Source organism: Aquarana catesbeiana, linkage group LG01 (assembly GCF_042186555.1).
Source record: "Aquarana catesbeiana isolate 2022-GZ linkage group LG01, ASM4218655v1, whole genome shotgun sequence".
Lineage (NCBI taxonomy): Eukaryota > Metazoa > Chordata > Amphibia > Anura > Ranidae > Aquarana > Aquarana catesbeiana.
The window spans coordinates 690,919,514-690,947,339 of record NC_133324.1 but is presented as its reverse complement, the minus strand read 5'-3'; the positions used below and the strand labels follow the sequence as shown (position 1 = coordinate 690,947,339).

The 27,826-nt window shown below is 42.3% G+C and overlaps 1 protein-coding gene and 1 long non-coding RNA gene across 4 annotated transcripts in view; one reads left to right on the top strand and one right to left on the bottom strand.

Annotated features, from left to right (window-relative positions):
* Nucleotides 1-27,826, bottom strand: part of AFG2A (AFG2 AAA ATPase homolog A) — a 621,949-nt gene that overhangs the window by 87,778 nt on the left and 506,345 nt on the right. The gene's annotated exons all lie outside the window — the stretch shown is intronic.
* LOC141111390 (uncharacterized) lies at nucleotides 366-27,486 on the top strand. The gene is made up of 3 exons (XR_012236415.1): nucleotides 366-738; nucleotides 26,842-27,036; nucleotides 27,132-27,486. It is a non-coding gene; the product is annotated as an uncharacterized lncRNA (long non-coding RNA).

Genomic DNA, 27,826 nt, shown 5'->3' with positions numbered 1-27,826 from the left:
AATGTTGTAAATGTTTAACTAGTCTTGTGATTTACATACCTCTACCACACTGCATAGTCAGGAAGATTGCAGTGCTTTTTTTTCTTACATTATCTTTACAGTTTGATGATGACAAGCTGTCATTATTGTTCAATGAGCAGGCTGAGGTGAAAAAGTGATGATGGGATATGCAAAGCTGAATAAGCAAACATGGCTGTCACCTGCCCAAATGTATACCTGTGTGGCAAATGTGTGCCTCACAAAAAAGGCTGAGTAAGACTCAAAATCTCTTGGCAGGTGAAACATTTATGTGTATGTTCAGCAGTATATTTCATTTTTACCATGCCACTCTGCTTTAGATGTTAGTGTAGCAGGTTCTAAGGTTAAAGCGGGGGTCCACCTATCTATCCTTTTTTTTTTTTTTTTTGAGTTAATTCACAAACTTTTCTTCTCAGCATTACATACTCACATATTGTGTGTAATATGCCCGCCTGTGTCAGATTTCGTCGGAAAGAATAACTTATATTATTCACTGCAGGCGGTTTCCATCTTCATTGTGGGCATTTGAAGCCCACAAGCATTTATTTCCTGGATGTGGTGAATGCTGTGCTCCCAGCATTCACCGCTCGTTCCTGCACATGCTCAGTGGCATCCTGGGAAGCCTGAGACTAGCTCCCAGGAGTCTGGGAGAGGCTAGAAACACGCCTACTCCCACGGGAGGAGAACCAGGAAGTGCAAAGAAGAATAGAAAAACAAAAGGTAATTACGGCGATTTAAATTTTTTTAAACGGCATGTCAGCATCTAGGCAAGGAAGAGAATACATACAGATATTGTTCAAAATTTCGGTGGAACTCCGCTTTAAAACATCTGAATCAAGCAGGTGAAAGCTATCCTTGTGTTCTTAGCACAACACAAGTGACCTCATCGCTTACTCTGTACTCCGTGTACTCTCACTAAAACCTGGCATCTACCCTGTGGGTGAGAACTTCTACCATGCCAGCATGGTAAAATGTTTCAATCTCTTTGCTGGCAAGTTACATTCTGCTATTATTTAGTTAAAAAAAAAAAAAAAACATTGGCATGTGGTATTGTAGAGACTTAATACATAATACAATAGAGTAACACATAGCAATTAAAAAAAAAAATATTTTGCAGCAAACCCATCACCTACACAAAACAGCGTATAAAAGGTACAATCAAGTCAAATACAAAACCTCCGAATTTACACTGCCTTAGTGCCGGTTCACACGGGGGCGACTTGTCAGGTGACCTAGTCGCCTGACAAGGTGCCTCCCGTTCTGTATAATGGAACCGTTCTAATCGGAGCGACGCAAGTCGCTCCGACTTAGAAAAAGGTTCCTGTACTACTTTGGGGGCGACTTGCATAGACTTCTATACAGAAGTCGTTTTGCAAGTCGCCGTGGCAGTCGTGTGCAGGTCGCGCCGCCCCTAGTGTGAACCGAGCCTTAGGGAGCAAAATCTTCCTGCTGATTGGCAGTCAATTTCAGTCTGGTTTTCATTTCACTGGCTAAATCCCTATGGTTTAATCTGAGCCTCTGAAATGCTAGTCATTGTGTTCCAGGCCCCAAACACCACCTTGTCCCGGACCCCACTTCATGCTTGTCCAAATAAAGTGACCAACACAGGATCGTATAAAAAGTGGCTATAGTCCAGCTCAAAAGCAGTTTTATTTTTTAACAGATTTTAACAGTTAAAAGCTGAACTCCAGACAGATTTAAAAGACAAAGATGAATGCAACTCTGCGTTCTTCTATGAATTCAAGATAAGGAACATATTTCGACTTGGTATTGGCCTCTTGCGGTCCATGTACAGCAGAGCTCAAACTGGATTAAAGAGAAGCAGCACAGGAAGCCAGTTATTTGAGCTACAGTGTAAAGAGCATACTTATAGGAGGAAAGAAGAGTGACAGGTAAGCTTACCAGTCTGTTGTTTCTCCTTTTTACTTTCAAATTAAAGAGTGGGGGGTGGAAGAGACCTGTGTTTCTGCACTACACCAGGTTAAAACAGGTCTTCTTCCCTCTGCCGTATAGGGATGTGTGGTGTGGCAGAGTTGTCTAAATCACTTTAGCAGATAATACATCTCCCAAAACATTTACATGTGTATTTAGCTGTTTGCCCCAAAGTTGAATTTCAAGCAAACGGCAAACACATATGATTTATATTTCATATTCTCCTTATATTTCTATGGTGGACATACTATTGCCTTAGTGTCACCAGAAGAGAAAACGAGAAAGACTCTTCCTAACAGGGACACAGCCAGAATTGATAACTAGACAGAAGATCTACCCTTTTCATCTTTAACCAAAAAATGTTTAGATTGAGTCAGCCAGTCCCACCTGATCAATCAAAATGAGACTGTCTACATGACAACTTAAACACACACATGTATTTATATATATATATATATATATATATATATATATATATATATATATATATACATACACACACACACACACACACACACAGGCAGTCAGTCCCCGAGTTACAAACACCCAACCTGCATACAACTTAAAGAGGAGCTCCAGCCTGGAAAAAATAAAAGTCAGCAGCTACAAATACTGTAGCTGCTGACTTGTAATGTAAGGACATATACCTGCCCAGAGAACCCGCACTGTCAGCACCCCGGGCCTATGTAAGTAAGGGAAACCGGCATTAAAGCCTTCAGGCTCCACAGCCAGTTTTCTACTGCGCATGCTATTCAAACGTAAAAAAAAATTTGGGGCTGGAATTACACTTAAAAAATTTTACCTGTTCCAACTCACATACTTAAGAACAAACCTACAGACCCTATCTTGTTCGTAACTCGGGGACTGCCTGTATATATATTGTGTTTTATATTTGGCTTAGGGTTACATTGCCATGTAGTTTGCTATATGTAGAAAAGTAACCACAACACTCGCATTAATGCCAGTAAAATTCAATGTAACTACTTGTGGCTTATGTTACAGTGATAGAAACTAATTCCTCAACTACATTGAACCCTAGGGCTTTGCTAGTCATAGTCATCTGCCATTTGTTAGTTAGACTGATTTTTAGCCACAGTGGAAACCAAGGTCTTGCCAAGTGGTTCAGTACTAACAAGCCTCTATTGGCCAAATGCAAAAGAGAAAATTGTCTTAAGTATAAGGGAAATCCCCCAGCTATGTACTGGTCTCTCACACATCTGCCTATTGCATTAACTATACTCTCTTGTGAGTCGCTACAGTAAACTGCTTGGAGTGTTATATGAATTTCAACATCCCACAGATGGCTTGCAAAACTTGTCAATGTTATCACAAATACCACTATTTACTGTACTACAAGTACAGTGTTTTTTAGGATTGTTGAATGACGTTTAATTCACAATTTTGTATGTTTTATCTGTTCTTTTTTACTTTTTTTTATTTATTTATTATTATAACGTGAATCAAGCATAAACCATCTTTAATTTTCTGACTATTTAGAACAACTTTCTTCAAATAAAATTAGTTAAAAGATAAATCTACTCCACATCCATATTATTGTATTTGTAGGGCAGTGTTATGCTGTAAAACAGGGGTCCTTTAACTTTCTAAACAAAGAGCCAGCTTACCATCTTTCAAACTTAGGAGAGCTGGACTGTAGTCACTACGAGCAGAGAATATAATAATTTATACAAAAACAGATTCTTGAAGATATACAGGAGTTTCTGAAAACTTAAAGGGTTATAAAGTTTTAGATTTTTTTTTAAACAGCAAACATGTCATACTTACCTGCAATGGTTTTGAACAGAGCAGCCCTGATCCTCCTCTTTGCGAGTTTCCCCGACAGCGCTCCTGGCCCCTCCCCCTGCTGAGTGTCTCCAGAGCAAGCTACTTGCTCTGGGTGAACTCCTGTGTGCTCGATCCCAAGCCGCCTGTGTGGCTGGGCTCTGCCCCCACTCCCTCCTCACTGGCTGTGTTTGACAGCAGCGGGAGCCAATGGCTCTTGCTGCTGTGCCTCAGCCAATGAAGAGGGAGAGACCCGGGAGAGCTTCTGCTCTCGTGCACATCGCTGGACCGGGCTCAGGCGAGGATAAGGGGGGGGGAGCTGCACACTGAAGGTTTTTTACCTTCATGCATAGAATGCATGAAAGTGAAAACCTTCAGCCTGCAGAACAACTTTAAGAGAACCTTGAAAAATGCATATATGTGGAACTGATGCTAATGTGCCAATCAGCATTCTTAATTAGGGCCTTAAATATTTTCTTTTTTAATATTTGCGAAAACCACTGAGTGCCCATGACCTGTCACTTTATTTTGCTTGAAGTTCAGTTCTAGGTGTGTGAACTCCATAAATCATTCTATCAGCCAAGAAATTGTGAAGAAAGGACAGCAGACTAGAGCCTTATTTTAATATGTTGCCACTGCTAGCACAGTGACAAATTTGGTGACTGCGGGGCATATTTATAAAGCAGTGAATGTGACATTTCACAAAATTCACTGCAGATGAATCTTTTGGTGCATGTGTATTAAATTATACAGATTGATCCGTTTGCACTAATTATTTGATGAATTTCACATTTGCTGCTTTATAAATATCCCCCTATGCCATAAGTGTCACCCCTAGTACCTCTGCATACTTAGGACATGGGCTATGCAGAAATCCTGCCCTGTTTATAAGACATTATATCTGAAGTAAAGTCCACTTTTGAACTTGTATCTACAGGTAAGCCAATGATAAGGGTTGTACCTGTAAGGGGTGTACCTGTAGGTACAGTGAATATCTCCTACTTGCACTGTTTAGGATATATTTACATAACATGCAGCCAGTGACGTCACCAGCCCATGCGCTCTGAATTGACAGCATACCGTGCTGGACTTTCAGAGCTTCGTACTGGAGCCAAGGGTTCCCGCGCACGTGCGCAGGAGTGAGGTCATCGCGGCCCGGCAAGGAAGACCAGGTGAACATGGAAGCGCCAGAGAGCTGTGACAGCACTGAGCTGGAGGGTAAGTCTGTGATATTGTGCTAGTATGCGGTGCATACAAGTACATTATGATTTAAACCTGCAGGGAGGACCATTGTTTTTGATTTTTCTGGCGGTTTACTTCTGCTTTAAAGCCTTGGCCAAAAAGGGTGGATTTACTGCAGCTGCGTCCTGACTACTATGTTGTTCCATCAATATGAATTAGTTTGAGTGCAAGTCCAGCATTATACATATCCAGAATTTTGCTGCCAAATGTCTGTAATGGACTCTAGGTAATGGTTTTTAAGTAGCCTTAATGCTTTTGGTTCAAAGCAGGGTGAATCATGACTGTTTTAGGTGGCTATGCTCTGACAAGAGCAAAGTAGTGTTGTCATGACCTAGAATCAAAGTATAGTCCAACATGTAGTATGAAATGCCTGTGAATATAAATCTAAACCCAAGAACACATATTTAATATATATTACAGGGTACCAGTCTTTAGCATTTAGCATTGGAAGAATTAGTTTACCTTTTTCAAGTTTTTTTCTTTATTTTCACCTGGTGATTGTGTCAGTAACATACATTTTCTGCCCTAGGGTGAAAATGCTCACCCACAGTACTGTATATATATATATAGGGAAAGCAATATTGTCACCTTGGGACAGGAAATGTGGGAGAAGTATCTCTAGGACAGGAAGTGTGGACTCACTGGAGAAAGCAATATATTACATTGTCACTCTAGGACAGTAAGTGTGTAAGGCCCCTTTCACACTGGGGTGTCGGCGGTAAAGTGCCCCTATTTTTAGTGGAGCTTTACCATTGCTTTTGCAGGTGTTAAAACCGCCCTGCTAGCGAACGAAAAAGGGTTAAAACCACCCACAAAGCATTTGGCAGTGGTGCTCATCCAGTTCAATAGGCAGGAGCGGTTTAGGAGTGGTGTATACACCGCTCCAAAGATGCTGCTTGCAGGACTTTTCTTATGTCCTGCAAGCGCACCGCTCCAGTGTGAAAGCCCTTGGGCATTTTTTCCCTCATTAATGTACACACAGCACCCCATATTGACAGAAAAACACAGAATTGTTGACATTTTTGCAGATTTATTAAAAAAGAAAAACTGAAATATCACATGGTTCTAAGTATTCAGTATGCTCAATTGGGTTTAAGTCAGGGCTCTGGCTGGGCCATTCAAGAACAGTCACGGAGTTGTTGTGAAGCCACTCCTTCGTTATTTTAGCTGTGTGCTTAGGGTCATTGTCTTGGTGGAAGGTAAACCTTCGGCCCAGTCTGAGGTCCTGAGCACTCTGGAGAAGGTTTTCGTCCAGGATATCCCTGTACTTGGCCGCATTCATCTTTCCCTCGATTGCAACCAGTCGTCCTGTCCCTGCCGCTGAAAAACACCCCCACAGCTGCCACCACCATGCTTCACTGTTGGGACTGTATTGGACAGGCGATGAGCAGTGCCTGGTTTTCTCTACACATACCGCTTAGAATTAAGGCCAAAAAGTTAAATCTTGGTCTCATTAGACCAGAGAATCTTATTTCTCACCATCTTGGGAGTCCTTCAGGTGTTTTTTAGCAAACTCCATGCGGGCTTTCATGTGTCTTGCACTGAGGAGAGGCTTCCGTCGGGCCAGTCTGCCATAAAGCCCCGACTGGTGGAGGGCTGCAGTGATGGTTGACTTTCTTCAACTTTCTCCCATCTCCATCTCTGGAGCTCAGCCACAGTGATCTTTGGGTTCTTCTTTACCTCTCTCACCAAGGTTCTTCTCCCCCGATAGCTCAGTTTGGCCGGACGGCCAGCTCTAGGAATGGTTCTGGTCATCCCAAACATCTTCCATTTAAGAATTATGGAGGCCACTGTGCTCTTCGGAACCTTAAGTGCAGCAGAAATTTTTTTGTAACCTTGGCCAGATCTGTGCCTTGCCACAATTCTGTCTCTGAGCTCTTCAGGCAGTTCCTTTGACCTCATAATTCTCATTTGCTCTGATATGCACTGTGAACTGTAAGGTCTTATATAGACAGGTGTGTGGCTTTCCTAATCAAGTCTAATCAGTATAATCAAACACAGCTGGACTCAAATGAAGGTGTAGAACCATCTCAAGGATGATCAGAAGAAATGGACAGCACCTGAGTTAAATATATGAGTGTCACAGCAAAGGGTCTGAATACTTAGGACCATGTGATATTTCAGTTTTTCTTTTTTAATAAATCTGCAAAAATGTCAACAATTCTGTGTTTTTCTGTCAATATGGGGTGCTGTGTGTATATTAATGAGGAAAAAAATGAACTTAAATGATTTTAGCAAATGGCTGCAATATAACAAAGAGTGAAAAATTTAAGGGGGTCTGAATACTTTCCATCCCCACGGTACATGGTTTTGGTAAATCTGAAGATAAAAGTCTGCAGAAAATCTAATAGTGTGTATGGGGTCTTAGGAGTTCACTGGATTGCTGGCAGATCGTCAGGTTTTTTTTTTTTTGCATTTATTGAAGAGATATAACAAAACGCTTCCAGTGATACCATTACCAGACCAAAAGAGAGCAAAGAAGTCAAGTTCATTGTTACGGTTTACATACACTGACTGTAAAATTAAACAAAAACAAATGGAAATGTGTTCAGAACAAGAGCTAGATTACGCTGAGGAACTACAAAAAAAAGTTTTAAAGATGTAAAAATAAAGAATAACCCTTATTAATAAATATGGCATACATTATACGTCTATTTAGCAGCTCTGTCTTACCCAGAGGGCAGAAAATTCCATTCAAACTTCACTATTCTAATCCCCTAAAGACATAATTGTAAGTTAAGCTAGCTGTCCTTCTCTGGGCCTCTTTTCATTGCACAAAAAATAGTCTGCATATTGTCTTCATAAAACATGCTCTCTGCTTTTACAGGTAACTGAGATAAATGGCTGAAATTGTTCTTGGAACATGATTGCATCTGATATTAGTCTATCCTCACATACTCCAGAGACAATGTTCCTATAAACACAATACCAGCCCCACTTGGGAAACAAGATTGATACATTGACTGTCTCACTACACGTTAATGTAGTCTTCTTAAAAAAATGTGCCCTCAGCATTTTTTCTCTTCAGAATCTGAAAGCATAAATGATGTTTTCTGACCTTAGAGCACCATATGCCTCATGTGTACATACAGGTAACATTGAAGAACAGTTTGTGTTGTCCTAGTTGATGTTTATTCTGGTATACCTAAGGCCCCGTTAACACGATAAGCCCACTCAGGGCCGGCTGTCCGTTTTTCAAGCGGATCCGAGTGGGCCATCGATTGACTCCTATGGGCAAGCGGATGTCAGCGGAGATGTGTCCTCTGACACCCATCTGCCATTCGATCCGCTCAAGACAGATGTATAGCGACACGTCTGCCATCCGTCTTGGCGGATCGGATATGAGATCTGATGAAAACGGACATGCTGTTTTTGTCCCCTCTCCCCATAGGAATCAGCGGGGCTCTGACAGGTCCCTCCCTGCTCAGTGAGCAGGGACGGACCTGTTATCTGCCCGTTCAGCGGAGATCAATGGAGCGATCTCCCGCCGAGCTGGCGGATTCTCCACTGAGCGGATCCTCCCTGTGTGAAAAGGGCCTAAGGCAGGGTAAAGATACACAACTTATCTTGTATACATACATGTTTATGGGTGCAAACTTAGGTGACAAAGCAGTAAAAAGAGAGGGTGACTTTGTTTCATAAACATTATAGCTATTCTAAAATTTTAAATGGGGTATACGTACAAATATGTGAAGAAAAGCAATGCAAAATGCAAGGACTTGGTCACTGATTTTGTACTGTCACTGAACTTTTTTCTGATTCATCTCCTCTACTGTGTGGGGCAGGGGTATTGAATTAAATTTTACGGAGGTCCGATCAGCCAAGTTTTCGGTCAGCAGAGATCTGAATCGCACGTTTGTGCGAAGGCTCCTTCACATCACAAATCCTGTCCCCACACACAGTAGTGTGCTCTGCCCCTTCACATCATCTGCCCCCCTTCACATCACCTGTCCAACCCCCATCCACATCAGCCCCCACAGCACAGCCCCCTTCACATCACCTGCCCCCACCCCTCTACATCACCCCCCCCACAGCACTGCCCCTCTTTGCATACCCCCCACCACATCACCAGTCCCCTCCACATCAACCCCCTCACACACACACACAGCACTGTCCCCTTCACATTACTCCTCCCCACAGCACATCACAAATCCCCCCACAGTAGTGCGATCTGCCCTCTTCACATCACTTGCATCACCTTCCCCTCGTTACAGCACCCTTACATAACCAATCCACAGTCCCCCAGTAACCTGCTTTGCCCTCTTCACTCCCCTACAGCACTGCTCCCTCTTAAATCACAATCCTGCCTCTTCAGAGCCCCCCACAGCACTAACCCCCCACCCCCTTTGCTCCCCACAATAGTATAATCTGCCCTCTGAATATCCAGCCAACCTCCCCCCTCCAGCACTGCCTCCTCTCACATCACCCTCCCCCCTCCTGTAGTGTCCTCTGCCCTTCACTCTCCTACCTTAGATCAAGCAGAGGTCAGCAGGCACCAAGGTAATATCCTGGGTGCGGGAGGCACAGCTCTGCATTGGGGGTGGGTAATCAGCTAAGTACTGGTATTAAGTGGACTTCGGGAGACACGGTTCTGCATTGGATGGGAACAAGAGCTTCCAGCTGCTTTTCATATTAACCAGCAAGTGATTGGTGGCTGAAAGGCAGAGCAGTCCTAGCCACCAATCACTTGCTGGTTAATATGAAAAGCAGCCAGCAGCTCCCGTTCCTGTCCAATGCAGAGCCATGTCTCCCGAAGTCCGTTTAATACCAGCATTCAGCTGATTGCACCCAGGATATTACCATGGTGCCTTCCGACATGCAGAGAACGACAGCAGCTGAGGCTGGGGAAGAGAAGTGGCTCCTAAATGACACGACTGTGGGTCCAGATGGGACAGTGGCTCAGTTCGGGTCCGGATCCGGCCCTCGGTCCCCCATTTAGTGATGCCTGGTGTAGGGGAGCACAATGGGATGCTCATTCCAGTGTTGATCATTTTAGTCAACTCTCAAGCTCTCCAAAAAACCCATCTTGGGTTGTCCCATTCTTTAACAAATATGACCAAATAAAAAATATTATATGGACATTGTGCGGAAGATTTACTAAAACTGGAAAGTGTCAAAGCTTAATTGAATAAGCTGAAGTAAGATAAGCTGATTGGCTACCATGCACAGCTGCACCAGATTTTGGACTCCCCAGTTTTAGTAAATCAACTCCCGTATGTCCAGTTTATATATTCCCAAAGCATCATATGATGGCCACATACTGAGGTACTTTTCCAAACTGTTCAGTACATATTCAGTTATGTATTAAAGCAGCCTCTCACCCTCCCGAGGACGATCCTGCCTCTCCACTCCTCCTAATTCCCTCTTCTGGAATATGGCATAGTTTTTTTTTTAGGTCTTTTTTTTAATGTTAAGTCCGCCTCCCCATGTACATCACTAGCCTTGGGTGAATGACGTGCACACTGCCAGCTGTGCCTCCCGGGATATGTACAAAGTATCCCAGGAGGCATAGCTTTCCATTCAAGAACAGGAGGAGGGGGAGGGCCTATCGGTGTGTCATCGAGAGGCCTGCCATTGAACCCAGAAAAGCTGGCAGGCCTCTCGATGACGTCAGAGAAAACATGGCGGCGCGGGATTAAGCTGTGGCCGGACACGAGATGATCTCAGCGGGTCAATGCTGGATCCACTGGATGTGTGAGTATCTGAAATGTCCAGATACCACCATCAGGTAAGTGGGGCAAAAAAAGAAAATGGGGAAGTTGGTCGGAGTTCCTCTTTAAATACTTTGGGGTTGATTTACTAAAACTGGAGAGTGCAAAATCTGGTGCAACTTTGCATAGAAAACGATCAGCCTCCAGTTTTTTGTAAAAGCTTAAATGAACAAGCTGAAATTAGAAGCTGATTGGCTACAATGCACAGCTACACCAAATTTTGCACGCTCCGGTGTTAGTAAATCAACCCCTTTGTGTTTTTGTGTGGTAACTGGAGCAATTGTTCAGATAATTTGGGTCCCATCCAGTATACAGTAAGTATTATATTATTATCATTAAATTATTTATTTAGAAATACCTGCTTGTGCAGCGTGTTACAGAATAAAGGGAGACAGTTCCATTGCAATTCGAAAACAAGAGGGTTAGGAGGGCCTTGCTTGTGAGTGGTGTAGAAAGTTAAATTTCAGCTTTTAGCTGGATAGGATTTCCATTAAGGGATGAGATTTCAGGGATCATTTAATGGCAGACAAATAAGATGACTGAGGTAGGAAGTTCTAGAGAATGTGAGAGGCTTTGGAGAAGTCCCAGGAGAAAGCATTGATGAAGGTGATGAGGAGGTAGAGAGCAAGAGGTCTTGGAAGGAGAGGAGATTAGCATTTGGGTGATATTTTAAAAATGGTTGGTGATGTATCTCAGGGAAAGTTGTGGATGACGTTGTATGTTGTTAGTATTTTCAAAATATTTGATGGGCTTCAGTAGAAGCCAAGTTGAAGGACTGGCGAAGAGAGAGATGGTAGACACTGAGCGGTTGGTAAGGGGAATAAGTCTGGCAGTCTTATTTTGAGGTATGGCACTGAGTGCAGAAACATGTCCTGAGGCTGCATATGGAAGAAAAGAAGAAAATGTCTATCCTACCACCATACTTAAAGTGTAAGTAAACCCCCCTATCGTTTTCAGCCAAGAAAGCTGCCATTTTTGCCTCTGTTTAATTTAAAACTGCCATGATGCTACACATGTGATCAGTTATGACACCAGCCATTGAATGGTTTGACAGTTTGGTTGAGAGCACAACCAATGGGAGTGTTACATTTCAGGCACATGCCGGAAATGAAACTGTTTTATGGATGGGTTTACTTCCACTTTAAGAAGGACCCATTTTAATACGTTACTACAGAATTGATAAAATATACTTTCATGACTTAAGCTGTCCATATTAGATGGATCGAAACTTAGCAGGTTCAGCAGGGACCAGTCAATTTTTTGATCTATCTATGGGCAGGCTGGTTGTACAAAATTTCTGATCTGTTGATCAGCTTCTGCACAACAAGCCTGTTGTTGTTTTTTTTTTCGCTAGATCAGTGCTGTAGGCTAGAGTTGGCAAAACTGATCATTGTATTTTGATACAATGATCAAAATACTGTCAGAATACAATAGCTCCACTGAAAGGATTCCTTCATAAACACCAAGTGTGTTGATGAGGGAATCAAATCATATTTTTTTCCAACCTGCTGGTTGAACGAAAAAAAAAAAATCATCTACGGCTTGCCTTAGCCCTGTAAAATACTTGTCTAGAGCATACACATTTTAGGCTGAATCATTCTTGTTACCGAAAATGAAAACGTGTGTAATCTAAAGGGCTAGGTTGCTGCAAAGGCTTGTAAGTAAAGTTCAATGTTCCTCATCGAAGTTCAGAAAGTAAAACAGTATCTTGGAATGCTTCCTCTCAATAAGCATTCTGATTTCTGCAGGAACTTGTTACTAAGGTTATTTCAGGTCTGGAACAGATTTCAGCACCTACATTTGCATTACAAGTGGTTATTGAAACTGAGCTCATCTCTTAAAACTCCATCAGGCTGCAACATCTTGCCAGAATTTACTTGCTTTTTTATCTCATATTTACTTTTTTCTAGCTTACGTTTTAGAGATAGAAAGAGATAACGTAATTCCTGCCCAAAGGGTTAAGAGTTTAGCTATATTTTGGAAGTGTTTCAGCAATTGTGTTTAAAAACTGTAACTAAAAAATGTATGAAAGCAGACCTTGCACTCAGTTTAAGATCCACTTTTTGAGCCCCCCCCTCCTGTCCCTTGCTGAAATGCTGCATTCACACTTCAGCGTTTTGAATCGCGGGCAGATTTGCCGCGAATCTGGCCGCAATTTGAAATCACTGATGTGTGAATGACAAATTGCGGGACTCGCATTTGAGATGGCATTCATTTGAATGACACCTCAAATCTCGGCGCCGGTCTGTTGCGATTGTCGCACAATAAATCGTGCTGCAATCACGGCAACACGCATCGCCGGAAGCATGTTTCCCCAAAAGTAGCTCCTGAACTTTTCTGGGCGACATGCTTCCCGCGATGCGTGTTTGCCGCGATTGCAGCGCGATTTATCATGGCAGACCTGCGCCGCGATTTGAGGTGCCATTCAAATGGATGCCATCTCAAATGTGAGTTCAGCTATTTGTCATTCACACATCAACGTTTTCAAAACGCAGGCAGATTCACGGCAAATCTGCCCGTGATTCAAAACGCTGAAGTGTGAATGCAGCCTTAAAGTTGAACTCTAGGGAAAGAAAAAAATGCTCCCTTGCAGTGGGGTTGGCCCTGCACTGTACGAGTTTCAATGCTTGTCTAGGGGTTACAAAAAAACACTTAACTTATCCTTCTCCAGGCTCCCTCCAGACTGTAAGTCTGGTCCCTTTAGCCTCTTGTCCTCTATGCTTCGACATTTGCAGGCCTCTGACATCATCAAGTGCAATGTAGATCCCATAGCCCTGCACTGGATGTGAGGATGCAGAGGGACAGTCCACTGTGGGGCGTGGGGAAGTAAAGGAGAGCGCTAGCTGCCAGGGGAGCAGAGGGACGGGTATGTAAAACTGCTTTTTGCAGCCTCGCAGGCTTAAACAGGCTTTAAACCCTTGCAGCGCAGGGCAATCCACACTGCAAGGGAACCTTTTTTCCTTTTCCCAGAGATAGGCTTAAAAAAAAAACATCAGTAAAACACCTTGCCTAGTTGAGGGTTATGTCATCCTCCTGCAGATGAGGTCTTGAGAAATCTTGCAAAAAGACACTGCGGCATAATGCTGAGAGTTTCTTCCCAGTGAGATTTGGGCTTCTACATTCCCCAGGTGCTGCCAGAAGGAGAACACAACGTAAATATTTGCCAGCACACTGCGGATCTTCAATTACGTTAAAACTGTTTTTATTAAAGAAAGATCACATCACAAACAAGTGTAGTGCAACGTTTCGGAGCCGTGCAGGACCCCTGATGATCACACACCTGACGAATGGGTCCTGCGCGGCTCTGAAACATTGCACTACACTGTTTGTGATGATCTTTCTTCAATAAAAACCACTTGGACGTAATTGAAGATCCATGGTCTGCTGGTGAATATTTACACTGTGTCGTGTATGCTCCAATATCAAGCTGGTGGTCGCTGGAGCACCCGGAACTTTTGAGAGCCCATTTCAGGAACATGTGCGATGGGAATATGGAATGTTAGCCAGAAGGAGGATGACATCACCCTTGATTAGAAACCAGTGGCTTAAGCGGTGGGGAGGCAAGTATATTATCTAACTTTTTTCCCCTTACAGGTGTTTTTTCTTTAAAGTTTCCGCTGCATTTCAGCAAGCGGGAGGGGGTGCACTTTAAAAGCAGACCTTGCATTTTAAGTGCAAAGTCTGCTTTAAGTTAGCCATAAACACTAAGATCAGACTACCGGACTTGAGCATGCCCACACATCTACAGCTTTTCCTAACTGATGTGACAGATCCAAACATTACTTAAAGTATAGCAAAACCCGAAAACTTTCTTTTTTAAGGTAAAGTACATTTCCTGCAAGTACAGAAATACCTGTGGCTACTGTTAGAAATGGTATGTCCTTGTCACTTCCTGTGCCCTCTACTTAAATCTGAGTGCAGCCTAGGGTGACAACATGGCCTCCACAGATACACGGCAGATACACAGCAGATACATGGCAGTAAGCATTGCCACCTTAGGACAGAAAGTGTGTTATTTACAGAACCACCAGGGAAAAATAGGGAAAAACAAGCCTTAAAAAATAATATTCACCGGTAAGCTGCAAAGTATTACATTTTTGTTCTTGGGTTTAGATTAGATAGACATTTAGATAATCTGGGATGTAGGGGGCACCTTTGAGGGGGAAAACAAGCATTGTGTGCTTCTCATTGCTAACACAGATTTTGCATTGTGAGGAAAATCTCCACAATTGTTATAGAGGCGTTCTGGTCAATTTAAAAAAAAAAATGAAAGTCAGCAGCTACAAATATTGTAGCTGCTAACTTTTAATACACAGACATTTACTAGGCTAGAGATCCAGCACTCTCATTAACTGGGCTGGTTTTTCACCGCTGCCAAAGTCCAAAACATGAAGAGGAACTGTAGGGTTCCTTGAGCTGTGGCTGACTGAAATGCCATTTGATGGTACTTGGTACTACGAGTCAGCAGCATGACACATATGATCTTTTTAGCCAGTATGGCTCACCGTACAATCTGTACAAACAACCAATTTAGGGCCCATTCACACTAGGAAGGGCATGTGCAATTCACATGCAGTTCTGTGCAGTGCAATTTCAGCCTATTCATTTTGAATGAACTGAAATTGCACCACACTGCACTAAAAGTAGTGTGTGCACTACTTTTTTAAATGTACGGCAACCTGATCGCTTGGTACCTTTGTGCCATGCGATCTGGTGTAGGCAAATGCAGTGCGTTTGCGACCTGCCTTTGGGGGGTGTTGTCAACTTTTAACTGACCCCCCCAGCAGATATTAAAGGCATTGCGATCAGAATGTGGTGTGGGAAGCCGAACAGGACCACACTGCACATTGCATTCAAGTGTGAAGGGGCCCTTAAGGGTTTTAGCAGGTGTTCCCTGAGGACTGAATATTATTTTAAGGGTTCCTCTAGGGTAAAAAGGTTGAGAAAAAAGGATTTTTATAACAGCTTACCTGTAAAATCCTTTTCTTGGAGTACATCACGGGACACAGAGCCATAGTAGTTACTATGTGGGTTATATAGGCCACCTTTAGGTGATGGGACACTGGCACACCCTAAGACAGGAAGTTCACTCCCTATATAACCCCTCCCATTACTGGGAGTATCTCAGTTTTTGTAGCAAAGCAATATACGTGTATCAAAAGAGGGGAGGGACCTCTGTGTCCCGTGAAGTACTCCAAGAAAAGGATTTTACAGGTAAGCTGTTATAAAAACCTTTTTTTCTTTATCGTACATCACGGGACACAGAGCCATAGTAGTTACTATGTGGGATGTCTCAGAGCAATGCTATCTGAGGGAAGGGAGACACAAACAAAAGTAGGGTGCAATCAGAACTGAGGACCTATACTGCTGCCTGCAGCACACTGCGCCCAAAGGCTATATCCTCATGCCTTCTCACATCCATCTGATAGAATCTGGTGAATGTATGGACTGAACACCGAGTTGCGGCCTTGCAGATTTGAGCCATGGAGGCTTGGTGATGCACTGCCCATGAAGCACTAACAGCCCTGGTGGAGTGCGCTTTGATGTGAAAAGGTGGAACTTCCTTTTCAAACCATAAGCTTGAATAATTATTTGCCGAATCCACTTAGTAATAGTAGATTTCGACGCTGCCTGTCCTTTTCTAGGACCTTCAAGCAACACAAACAAAACATCCATTTTCCGAACCTGAGCAGTCGCCTCCAAATAGATTTTGACCACTCTCACTACATCCAGAGAATGTAGTGACTTTTCTTCCGTAGAACAGGGTTCTGGAAAAAATAAGGCAGAACAATATCCTGTTTAGATAAAAACCTGAAACCACCTTCGGTAAAAAGCTAGGATGAGGACGCAATACTACTCTATCCAATTCTGATACCCTTCTTGCAGAGGAAATGGCTACCAGAAAAACTAGCTTCCTTGTCAAAAGGACCAAGGGAATATGTCGTGTCAGCTCAAAAGGCTGTTTCTGTAATGCCGACAGAATTAAATTCAAGTCCCAAGGGTTCAAGGGTGCATGCTCTAACTGGTGATTAAGCCACGTTACACCCTGTATAAAGCTTCGGACCAAAGAATGCGAAACAAGCAGACGTTGAAACAATACCAATAAGGCCGAGACCTGGCCCTTAAGGCCAGCTTCATCTCTAACCCCATTTGCAGAAAAGCAAGGATTCTACTTATGACATACTTTCTGGGATGCCAACCCCTGGAAGGCTGGCATCTGTTGTTACCACTTTCCAGGATACTGTTTTGCAGCAGTCTTGAATGAAACTGAGCATAGGGAACCGCTTCAAATGAAGCCACCATCTTTCCCAACAACCTCATACAAAGGCGAATAGAAGGACCCTTCTTCGTCCTGACTACCTGAACCAGCTCCTTTATGGCGCTGATTTTTGCCTGGGGTAAAAACACCTTGACTTCTCTAGGTTGAGGACCCAACCTAGGTATTCCAGGTAGTTGACTGTGGCGACCAAGCTTTGGTCTAAGCGGGCTACCGACCGGTCTATCAAGAGCAGGTCATCTAGGTAAGCTATAATCGTTATACCCCGGGCCCTTAATCTGGCCAGAGGAGGGGCCAGGACCTTTGTAAACACCCGAGGTGCAGTAGCTAGACCGAAAGGTAGAGCTACAAACTGAAAATGAAGTTTTTCCACTTTGAAATGCAGATATTTCTGATGAGCGGGGAAAATAGGTACATGCAGGTATGCATCCTTGATGTCCCTTAATGCCAGAAGTTCTTCTCCTTGTAGGATGGAGACTACAGAGTGGATTGATTCCATACGAAAAGATCGACTTTTTAGGAACTGGTTTAGATCTTTGAGATCTAGAATGGGTCTGACATCTCCATTTGGTTTTGGCACCATGAAAAGGTTTGAATAAAACCCCACCCCTGCTCTTCCATGGGAACCACCAAGATTACTTTTTGTGACAAAAGTTACTCCAATACTTGAAGGAAAGACTTCTTTTTCTCTGGGTCTTTGGAAAGATTTGATCTGAGGAAACGAGGAGACAGGAATTCTCGCAACTCTAGTTTGTAACCTGGCAGCTCGGCTAACTCCTGGGCCTGCTGTTCAGGGAAAACCTTGAGCACCTGTTTCAAGTGGTCTCTCAAGGATTGACATACCCCAATTGCCACCACTGCAGGTTGAGCTACTGAACCTGCCAAGGAAAAAATGTTTTTTTAACAGGAATTCCAACTTTTAATCGGTTGGATCCCTAAGAATTTGAGTGTTGTCAACAGGACAAGTCAAACTTTTATTTACAGAGCATATAGCAGCGTCAATTGCTGGTATACCCCACATCTTTGTAAATTTTTCCTCCATAGGATAAAGTGTTGAAAACTTTTTTAGGAGGGAAAAAATGTTTATCTGGGTGATCCCACTCTGAATAAATAAGATTTTCCAGCAAAGAATGAACAGGAAAAGCATGCACAGCTTGAGGAGGCTTCAGTGAACCCAAAGAATAAGTGGGCTTTTCAACCGTCTCAGTTACGGGTAACTTAAATGTGGAGCGGACCATTTCAGTAAGAGAATGCACCAGCAATTTCTCAACCTGTGAAGCTGAGGAGGGTCCTTCCCTATGCGATTCCTCAGAAGAGGAGTCATCAGTCTCTTCCCGGTCCCCTGGGGGGAGGATTCCTCTTCCCTTCCCCAGAGTTCCTCTGTTTGAGGGTCTTGGGTGGTAGAAAGGTGCGTTTTCTTCCACTTTGTGAAGATGCGATTAAGGCCACTAATCTTTCCTCCAACACCTTAGACACTGGTGAAAAAACTGAGGTACTCCCAGTAATGGGAGGGGTTATATAGTGAGCGAACTTCCATCACCTAAAGGTGGCCTATATAACCCACATAGTAGCTGCTATGGATCTGTGTCCCGTGATGTACGATAAAGAAAGGCTGGTTTTGTTGTAGCTTGTCAGAACTTGACTGGCTTGCACAAAGTCCTGACCACAACCCGACAGAGCACCTTTGGGATGAATTAGAGAGTGGACTGTGAGCCAGGCCTTCTCGTCTAACATCAGTGCCTGACCTCACAAATGTGCTTCTGGAAGAATGGTCAAACATTCCCATAGACACACTCCTAAACCTTGTGGACAGCCTTCCCAGAAGAGTTTAAGCTTTTATAGCTGCAAAGGGTGGGCCAACTCAATATTGAACCCTACGGACTTAGACTGGGATGCCATTAAACTTCATTTGCCTGTAAAGGCAAGCATCCCAATACTTTTGACAATATAGTGTATGTTAGGTTTTAGCAATGTTTAATAGAAAGCTACAGTATCTCACAAAATTGAGTACACCCCTCAATTTTTTGAAAATATTTTATTATACCTTTTCATGTGACAACGCTGAAGAAATGACACTTTGCTACAATGTAAAGTAGTGAGTGCACAGCTTGTGTAACAATGTAAATTTGCTGTCCCCTCAAAATAACTCAACACACAGCCATTAATGTCTAAACCGCTGGCAACAAAAGTGAGTACACCCCTAAGTGAAAATGTCCCCAACTAGCCATTTTCCCTCCCCGATGTCATGTGACTCATTAGTGTTACAAGGTCTCAGGTGTGAATGTGGAGCAGGTGTGTTAAATTTGGTGGTTTTTTTGCTCTACATAAAGATGGCCTAGGCTATAAGAAGATTGCCAACACTCTGAAACTGAGTTGCAGCATGGTGGCCAAGACCATACAGCAGTTTAACAGGACAGGTTCCACTCAGAACAGGCCTCACCATGGTCGACCAAAGAAGTTGAGTGCACGTGCTCAGCATCATATCCAGAGGTTGTCTTTGGGAAATAGATGTATAATTGCTGCAGAGGTTCAATGGGTGAGGGAGTAAGCCTGTCAGTGCTCAGACCCTACGCCGCACGCTGCATCAAATTGGTCTGCATGGCTGTTGTCCCAGAAGGAAGCCTCTTCTAAAGATGATGCACAGGAAAGCACTCAGTTTGTTGAAGACAAGCAGACTAAGGACATGGATTACTGGAACAATTTCCTGTGGTCTTATGAGACCAAGATAAACCTATTTGATTCAGGTGGTGTCAAGTGTGTGGCAGCAACCAGGTGAGGAGTACAAAGACAAGTGTGTCTTGCCTACAGTCAAGCATGGTGGTGGGAGTGTCATGGTCTGGGGACTGCATGAGTGCACTGGGGAGCTACAGTTCATTGAGAGAACCATGAATGCCAACATGTACTGTGACATACTGAAGTAGAGCATGATCCCCTCCCTTCAGAGACTGGGCCGCAAAGCAGTATTCCAACATGACAAACGACCCCAAACACACCTCCTAGACAACCACTACCTTGCTAAAGAAGCTGAGGGTAAAGGTGTTGGACTGGCCAAGCATGTCTTCAGACCTAAACCCTATTGAGCATCTGTGGGGCATCCTCAAACGGAAGGTGGAGGAGTGCAAGGTCTCTAACATCCACCAGCTCCTTGATGTCATCATGGAGGAGTGGAAGAGGAATCCAGTGGCAACATGTGAAGCTCTGGTGAACCTCATGCCCAAGAGGGTTAAGGCAGTGCTGGAAAATAATGGTGGCCACACAAAATATTGACACTTTGGGCCTAATCTGGACATTTTCACTTAGGGGTATACTCACTTTTGTTGCTAGCAGTTAAGACATTAATGGCTGCGTATGGAGTTATTTTGAGGGGACAGCAAATTTACACTGTTATACAAGCTGTACACTCACTACTTTAGTAATTTCTTCAGTGTTGTCACATGAAAAGATATAATAAAATATTTACAAAAATGTGAGGGGTGTTCTCACTTTTGTGAGATACTGTATATATTAAGTGTGTCCTGCTTCTTAGGATAGTTTTATCACAGCATAATTATTATTAATATACAGGATTTATATAGCGCCAACAGTTTACGTAGCGCTTTACAATATAAAAAGGAGACAATATGGTTACAATACAATAAAATACAAGAGGATTAATCATACAAACAGTTATGGCACAAAGGTTAACTATAATAACTATTACTTTATATCAGCTGTTGCACATGCTATACTTGAATTATACATATGTAAGAGTTATTTTTTTCTTTCTGCGCACCGTGAAGTAAGGCTATCTATCACTTAGCAGAGATACTTCCTGTTTTCAAGCAGTTGGGAAAGCATGACTTCCAACCCAAATACTTGACTTGGCAAGCTCCACATGTGTTGATAGATGCTTTTCTAACCACTTCATTCCACCTGATTTTTTTTTTTTTCTCATTGAATTTTTAAAGCTTTGGAGATAGGGCAGATGTTTGCAGGAGGGACCAAAAAGGGGAGAAGAGAGTGGATCTGGAGCCTGGAATGAAAATGCCACTGCTGCAACAGATGGATGACAGAGCTTACTGTAATTTGGACAGATGTTACTGGATAACCTCAAAATGACATTGCGAAAAAAAAAATATGTTGGGCCTCATCCAAAAATATCCATTTCTTTTTGAAAAGGCATTGTAGATTGTAGCAACATCTGTGTCGCATTGCTGTATTTTCCATGCACAATTTGTGCCTTCGGATTAGCACTGCCATGGGCGATTAAAGTACCAGGGTTATATTAAGAAAGCCGATGCACAAGATAAAAGGAAAGCAGGTCAACACCAACTCTGTACATTTTTTTTAACTACTGTGTCTGTCAAAATCAAAATAACTTCTTGTTTTGCACACTAAATGTACGCTTGTTTGTTTGTATGCTGAAAATCAAGATACTATAAAAGTTTTTGTTAAAAAAAAAAAAAAAAAAACTTATATAATGCATACAAACTTCATGCCTAAGTCTCATACTATCAATAACAGCGGCTTTTTACTTACAGTACTATTATATGTTTTTGATGTGTAATAAACAAAAAAATGTGCAGCGCTACTTTTTGTGTGAACTAATTAAGTGAATAATGCATAAGAAATGACTATAATCAATGGAAAAAAAATCCAAAACTATTCAAATATTCTCACAAATTTCAAATTGTGAACTTATAAATGTAATCCAAATGTCCAAAGTGCCCAATATGTTTGGGTTTTTATGACACGGATCTATGTGAGCACTTTGGACATTTGGACTACACTTATATATAAAAGTTCATCATTTGGACTCAGAAATTTGACTAATATACAGTGGGGACGGAAAGTATTCAGACCCCCTTAAATCTTTCACTCTTTGTTATATTGCAGCCATTTGCTAAAATCATTTAAGTTCATTTTTTTTCCTCATTAATGTACACACAACACCCCATATTGACAGAAAAACACAGAATTGTTGACATTTTTGCAGATTTATTAAAAAAGAAAAACTGAAATATCACATGGTTCTACACCTTCATTTGAGTCCAGCTGTGTTTGATTATACTGATTGGACTTGATTAGGAAAGCCACACACCTGCCTATATAAGACCTTACAGCTCACAGTGCATGTCAGAGCAAATGACAATCATGAGGTCAAAGGAACTGCCTGAAGAGCTCAGAGACAGAATTGTGGCAAGGCACAGATCTGGCCAAGGTTACAAAAAAATTTCTGCTGCACTTAAAGTTCCTAAGAGCACAGTGGCCCCCATAATCCTTAAATGGAACACGTTTGGGATGACCAGAACCCTTCCTAGAGCTGGCAGTCCGGCCAAACTGAGCTATCGGGGGAGAAGAGCCTTGGTGAGAGAGGTAAAGAAGAACCCAACGATCACTGTGGCTGAGCTCCCGAGATGCAGTCGGGAGATGGGAGAAAGTTGTAGAAAGTCAACCATCACTGCAGCCCTCCACCAGCCGGGGCTTTATGGCAGAGTGGCCCGACGGAAGCCCCTCCTCAGTGCAAGACACATGAAAGCCCGCATGGCGTTTGATAAAAAACACCTGAAGGACTCCAAGATGGTGAGAAATAAGATTCTCTGGTCTAACGAGACCAAGATAGAACTTTTTGGCCTTAATTCTAAGCGGTATGTGTGGAGAAAACCAGGCACTGCTCATCACCTGTCCAATACAGTCCCAACAGTGAAGCATATTGGTAGCAGCATCATGCTGTGTGGGTGTTTTTCAGCTGCAGGGACAGGCGACTGGTTGCAATTGAGGGAAAGATGAATGCGGCCAAGTACAGGCATATCCTGGACGCAAACCTTCTCCAGAGTGCTCAGGACCTCAGACTGGGCTGAAGGTTTACCTTCCAACAAGACAATGACCCTAAGCACACAGCTAAAATAACGAAGGAGTGGCTTCACAAGAACTACGTGACTGTTCTTGAATGGCCCAGCCAGAGCCCTGACTTAAACCCAATTGAGCATCTCTGGAGAGACCTAAAAATGGCTGTCCACCAACGTTTACCATCCAACCTGACAGAACTGGAGAGGATCTGCAAGGAGGAATGGCAGAGGATCTCCAAATCCAGGTGTGAAAAACTTGTTGCATCTTTCCCAAAAAGACTCATGGCTGTATTAGATCAAAAGGGTGCTTCTACTAAATACTGAGCAAAGGGTCTGAATACTTAGGACCATGTGATATTTCAGTTTTTCTTTTTTAATAAATCTCCAAAAATGTCAACAATTCTGTGTTTTTCTGTCAATATGGGGTGCTGTGTGTACATTAATGAGGAAAAAAATGAACTTAAATGATTTTAGCAAAAGGCTGCAATATAACAAAGAGTTTAAAATTTAAGGGGGTCTGAATACTTTCCGTCCCCGCTGTATTTGTGAGAATATCTGAATATTTTTGGATTTTTTTCTTTTGATTATAGCCATTTCTGGTGCATGATTCACTTAAAGTGATATTAAAGGCAATCCTCGCAGCAGGGCCTGAGACAGGCCCAATCTTCCCCCATCACCGCGGGTAGCGCCACTGAGGACCTTTAAGGACCAGGTCCCCCTTTGTTCAGGGTCCACACCCTTGGACCTGTAAGGCACCCTTTAGGTTTCCTTGGGCAAGTGAAAAGACCAGGAATACAATATAACAAGGGTCCAGTGCCATAAAGGACACGTTACAGGCAAAATCTTGTTCTTGAACCAAGGCTCAGGTACCATCCACTTTAGCATAATATGCCATGGATCCGATTATAACATCCTCACTAGGACATTATTTCGAGAATTTGAAGATCTTCCACAGCCATGACCATCACCTTCAAGACACTGGCAAAAAACTAAAGGTACTTCCTGTATGGGAGGGGTTATATGGGAGGAACCTTCTTACTATTGGTTGCCAGTGTCCATTCACCTAAAGGTAGCATATAACCCAGATAGTCAATATTATGGTGCTCTGTGTCCCGTGATGTACGATAAAGAAAAATAAAACAAACATGTCATACTTACCTGCTCTGTGCAGTGGTTTTGATCCTCATCTTCTCGGGTCCCCTGACGGCACTCCTGGCCCCTCCCTCCTGCCCCCAGAGCAAGCAGCTTGCTATGGGGCACACAAGCAGGCTTGCTCCTGAGCCGTTGTTCTGCATGTCCATTCACACACAGAGCCATGGCTCAGCCACGCCCCCCTCCTCATTGGCTCACTGGCTGTGATTGACAGCAGTGGGAGCTAATGGCTGTCTCAGCCAATGAGAAGGGAGAGTTCCTGGAGAGCAGAGGCTCTTGTGCACATTGCTGGATCGCAATGGGGCTCAGGTAAGTATTGGAGGAGCTGCTGTACACAGAAGGTTTTTTTTACCAAAACCTTAAGCCTTTAGAACCATTTTATTTAGTTCACACAAAAAGTAGCTGCAATTTTTTTTTTTTTTTAGATGCTAAGACTGAAACACTTAATTGTGCTGGCAGCTTTATTGTAGTTGATATTGCCATTTATATTAGTTTTAATTTTAAGTAGTGTGCACAAGTAATTTATATAATTGTGTTTTTGATGTTTGCTTTGCAATAAATATAAAGTAATTCACAGCACACTAAAAGATTTTAAAGAGGACCTATTAGTACATATTTACCACCAGTCAAGTGACTGTGCCTAGGCACACATTCTGCCTTAGATCATATGGAAATAATGCTATCTCAATCTACTGCATACAGGAAGAAACAGGATTATTTACTGAAACTGGAGAGTGCAAAATCTGATGCAGGTCTGCATAGAAATCAATCAGCTTCCAGATTTTATTGCCAAAGCTTAACTACTTGGCCTCTGGAACATTTACCCCCCCCCCCCACCTGTCATGCGATGCTGTACCCCCCAAAAAAAATGACATCCTTTTTTTCCCCACAAATAGAGCTTTCTTGTGGTGGTATTTGATAATATATATATATATGCATACATATATAAATATATATATATATATATATATACACACCGTTTATATATATATATTTTTACTTTCTGCTATAACACACATCCATTAAAAAAATGTAAAAAAAAATAATTTCTTAGAAACTGGCTACCATGCACAGCTGCACCAGACTCTGAGTTCTCCAGTTTTAGTAAATCTCTCCCTCTGGTCCATAGTCTTCCCTAATCACTACTAAGTGAAGTGCTCCAGGTCACAGGGTAGGAAGCAGAAAAGGGTTAACTAGTGATACGCTAATAGAATTTTGTGCAAAAATGTTCATTTTAAGAATGTACGTTCAATATTTTAATTGATAGTGGGGTCAAACTGGCATCACTGTTGACCACAGCGGCGAGAAAAATCGAAGGAGCAGGATGGAAATTTTTTCTCAAACAAATTCCTAACAGTGAATGTGGTTTTTGTTCACCAAATGTTTTTGAAGTGCTTTCGAAAGACATTTGTCAAGTTATGTAATGTAATGGTGAGAATGTTGGTGTGAATGTTTGTTGGGAAATCTACTAGCATATGGCCGGATTTAGTCTTTGTGAGCAAGTGAGGGATTTTTACACTGCCCAGTCACAGAGTGAGAAGCAGCACACAACTGAGCTGTGCGAGACTTGCATACACAGAAAATAATATAAAGGCTGTTACGCAGGCAATGGGGTTTGGAGAACTGTGTTTTCTCAGGGCAAGCATCTTAGGAGCTGGGTTATAAAGCAGCCACATCCATACTATGTGCTTTACAAATGTGCCTTCCACTTTCCTTGCTTCAGAAGTCCGAAGCAAGTAAAGCCTCATTTAATTTTAATCTAACAGATTTCTCCATCCGTGATAGACAGAGCAGATGGATGAATCTCCTGGCCTAGCCAGCTGTCAAAATACCCAAACAGCAGCTGCATTTCATTGGATGCAGCCATTCGGACAAACATTTTCTGCCCAGCTTCTTCAATTTTTCAGTCAAGGGATGCTGGTTGGGATGCAGCCAACAAGATCACCTACCAATCTCATTTTGGCCAGTTTATCAGGAACTGGCTGAAATTAGAAACAGTGCATGTTTGCTACAGGCAAGAAGAAGTAGTAGACCCTTTGACATACTTCCATCAGTGATCACTCTACACAGTTTAGTGTTCCAGCAGGTCACAGCTTCTGAGGCAGCAGGGAGCTAGTCTATGTAGGAATGTGATGGATTTCTTGGAAACAAGTGAAGCCCCATTCATCTTATATGAATGGAGAAATAAATGTTCCAGGAGGAAGAAGAAACTGTTCACATGATTTTGACAGGTCACGTCACCTGGATCTCAGCCTATCACAGGGTGTTCACTGCAGTATTATGCCACAAATTCATTTTACGAATGAAAGTTTGGAGTATTGACTGCAGTGTTATGCAGAGTGCGGAGAGTGGTATCAAATCTCTGTAGTTAATTGTCACCTTAAAGGCTAAGTTCACCTTTGTTCACCTTTTTTTTTCTAAATTCCAGCCCCCCATATACCAATATAGCATTCATGTAAATATCAAAGCTTTCCATAAAATTTACAGACACTTACCTTACTGTCCTCCATCCATGTTTCCAAACGTATCTAATGCTTCTGTCAAACTTCCTTACAGACTGTAGGTCATGACACAGGAAGGAGTTGACCAGCTGACCTCATTATCACACACCCTGCATCAACCATCCACCCACTCCCAGCTGCATGTCTTTTATTAAATTAAATGCAATCAGTCAGTGATCACCCTTCTCATATCATATCAATATCATATACAATGGTATCTTTAGATACATTATTTTTACATTACTCAATATTATTAATTTGACTATTTCTATAATATTATCTACTGATATTATATACGAGGGTATCTTTGGGTACATTATTTACACATTATTCAATATTATTTATTCTATTTTATATTACTAACATTTACTATTTATAAATTGATATTTTGTTCCCAGATATCCCTTCATTCTGACAAGCTCTTCTTCATTATTATTTCTGTCACATGGACACCATCCCATTATCCGGACACTGCCATTCCATCACCCGTTGCCACCCAGACATATTATGCTGCCTCAGCTCCCGTGCTGGGGTTTGTTGCCTCTGGCTCACTCCGTGCCATTTGCCGTGCGTCGCACTCAGTGCCAGGGTTGGTAAGTGTATGTCTTCTGACCAACCACGTTGTGATTAGATCTATTTTACTCCTCTCTATTAAGATGGAGATTTATTATATGTATATATCTTACAGGTTTGTACTGCATCAGCTCCTGATGAGTGGAGAAAACCATCCACGAAACGCGTCGAGCTACACTTGATGCTTCAACCTTAATTATCTGTACCCTGTCATCAGTATATTTTTTTCTAACCTTTTATATCATTGTGCCCTTTTCACACCAGGTCTCGGGCACACCACTTCGGGTACCCTGTATGACCATTATTATTATCATGTGATTTATACTCCAGCTACCAGGTTCCGGGCATGCCACTTCTGGCACCTATCATGATCATGATTATGAATATTATCATGGCTATGCGATTAATTCCAGTTACTGTTGTACCATTAGTTTTTCAATTATCATTTATCGAGTATGATTTTATATCTACTGCATGTATTTTTCCATACTATATGCTTCATTGTTATGTAAAAACATATATGTGTGTTGATATGTGAAATTCCTGTTACTCTATTTACTATGACTAATAAATTAATATTTCTAAACCCTCCGCAATCCAACCGCTTCATTTAAAGTCCCAACTTCCCTGTTTGTTATATACCTGATTCCGGGATGGAGGCGATAAGTGCGCCTCATTTAAAGTCCCAAACTCCCCTCTTTATGCCATATATTTGGCTTATGGGACATTTTGGCATTTTGTAGGTTGTGGTTTTTTTTGTGCGTTTTTCAGCATTTGCCACTCATTTTTTCACATGGCAAAATGTACAGA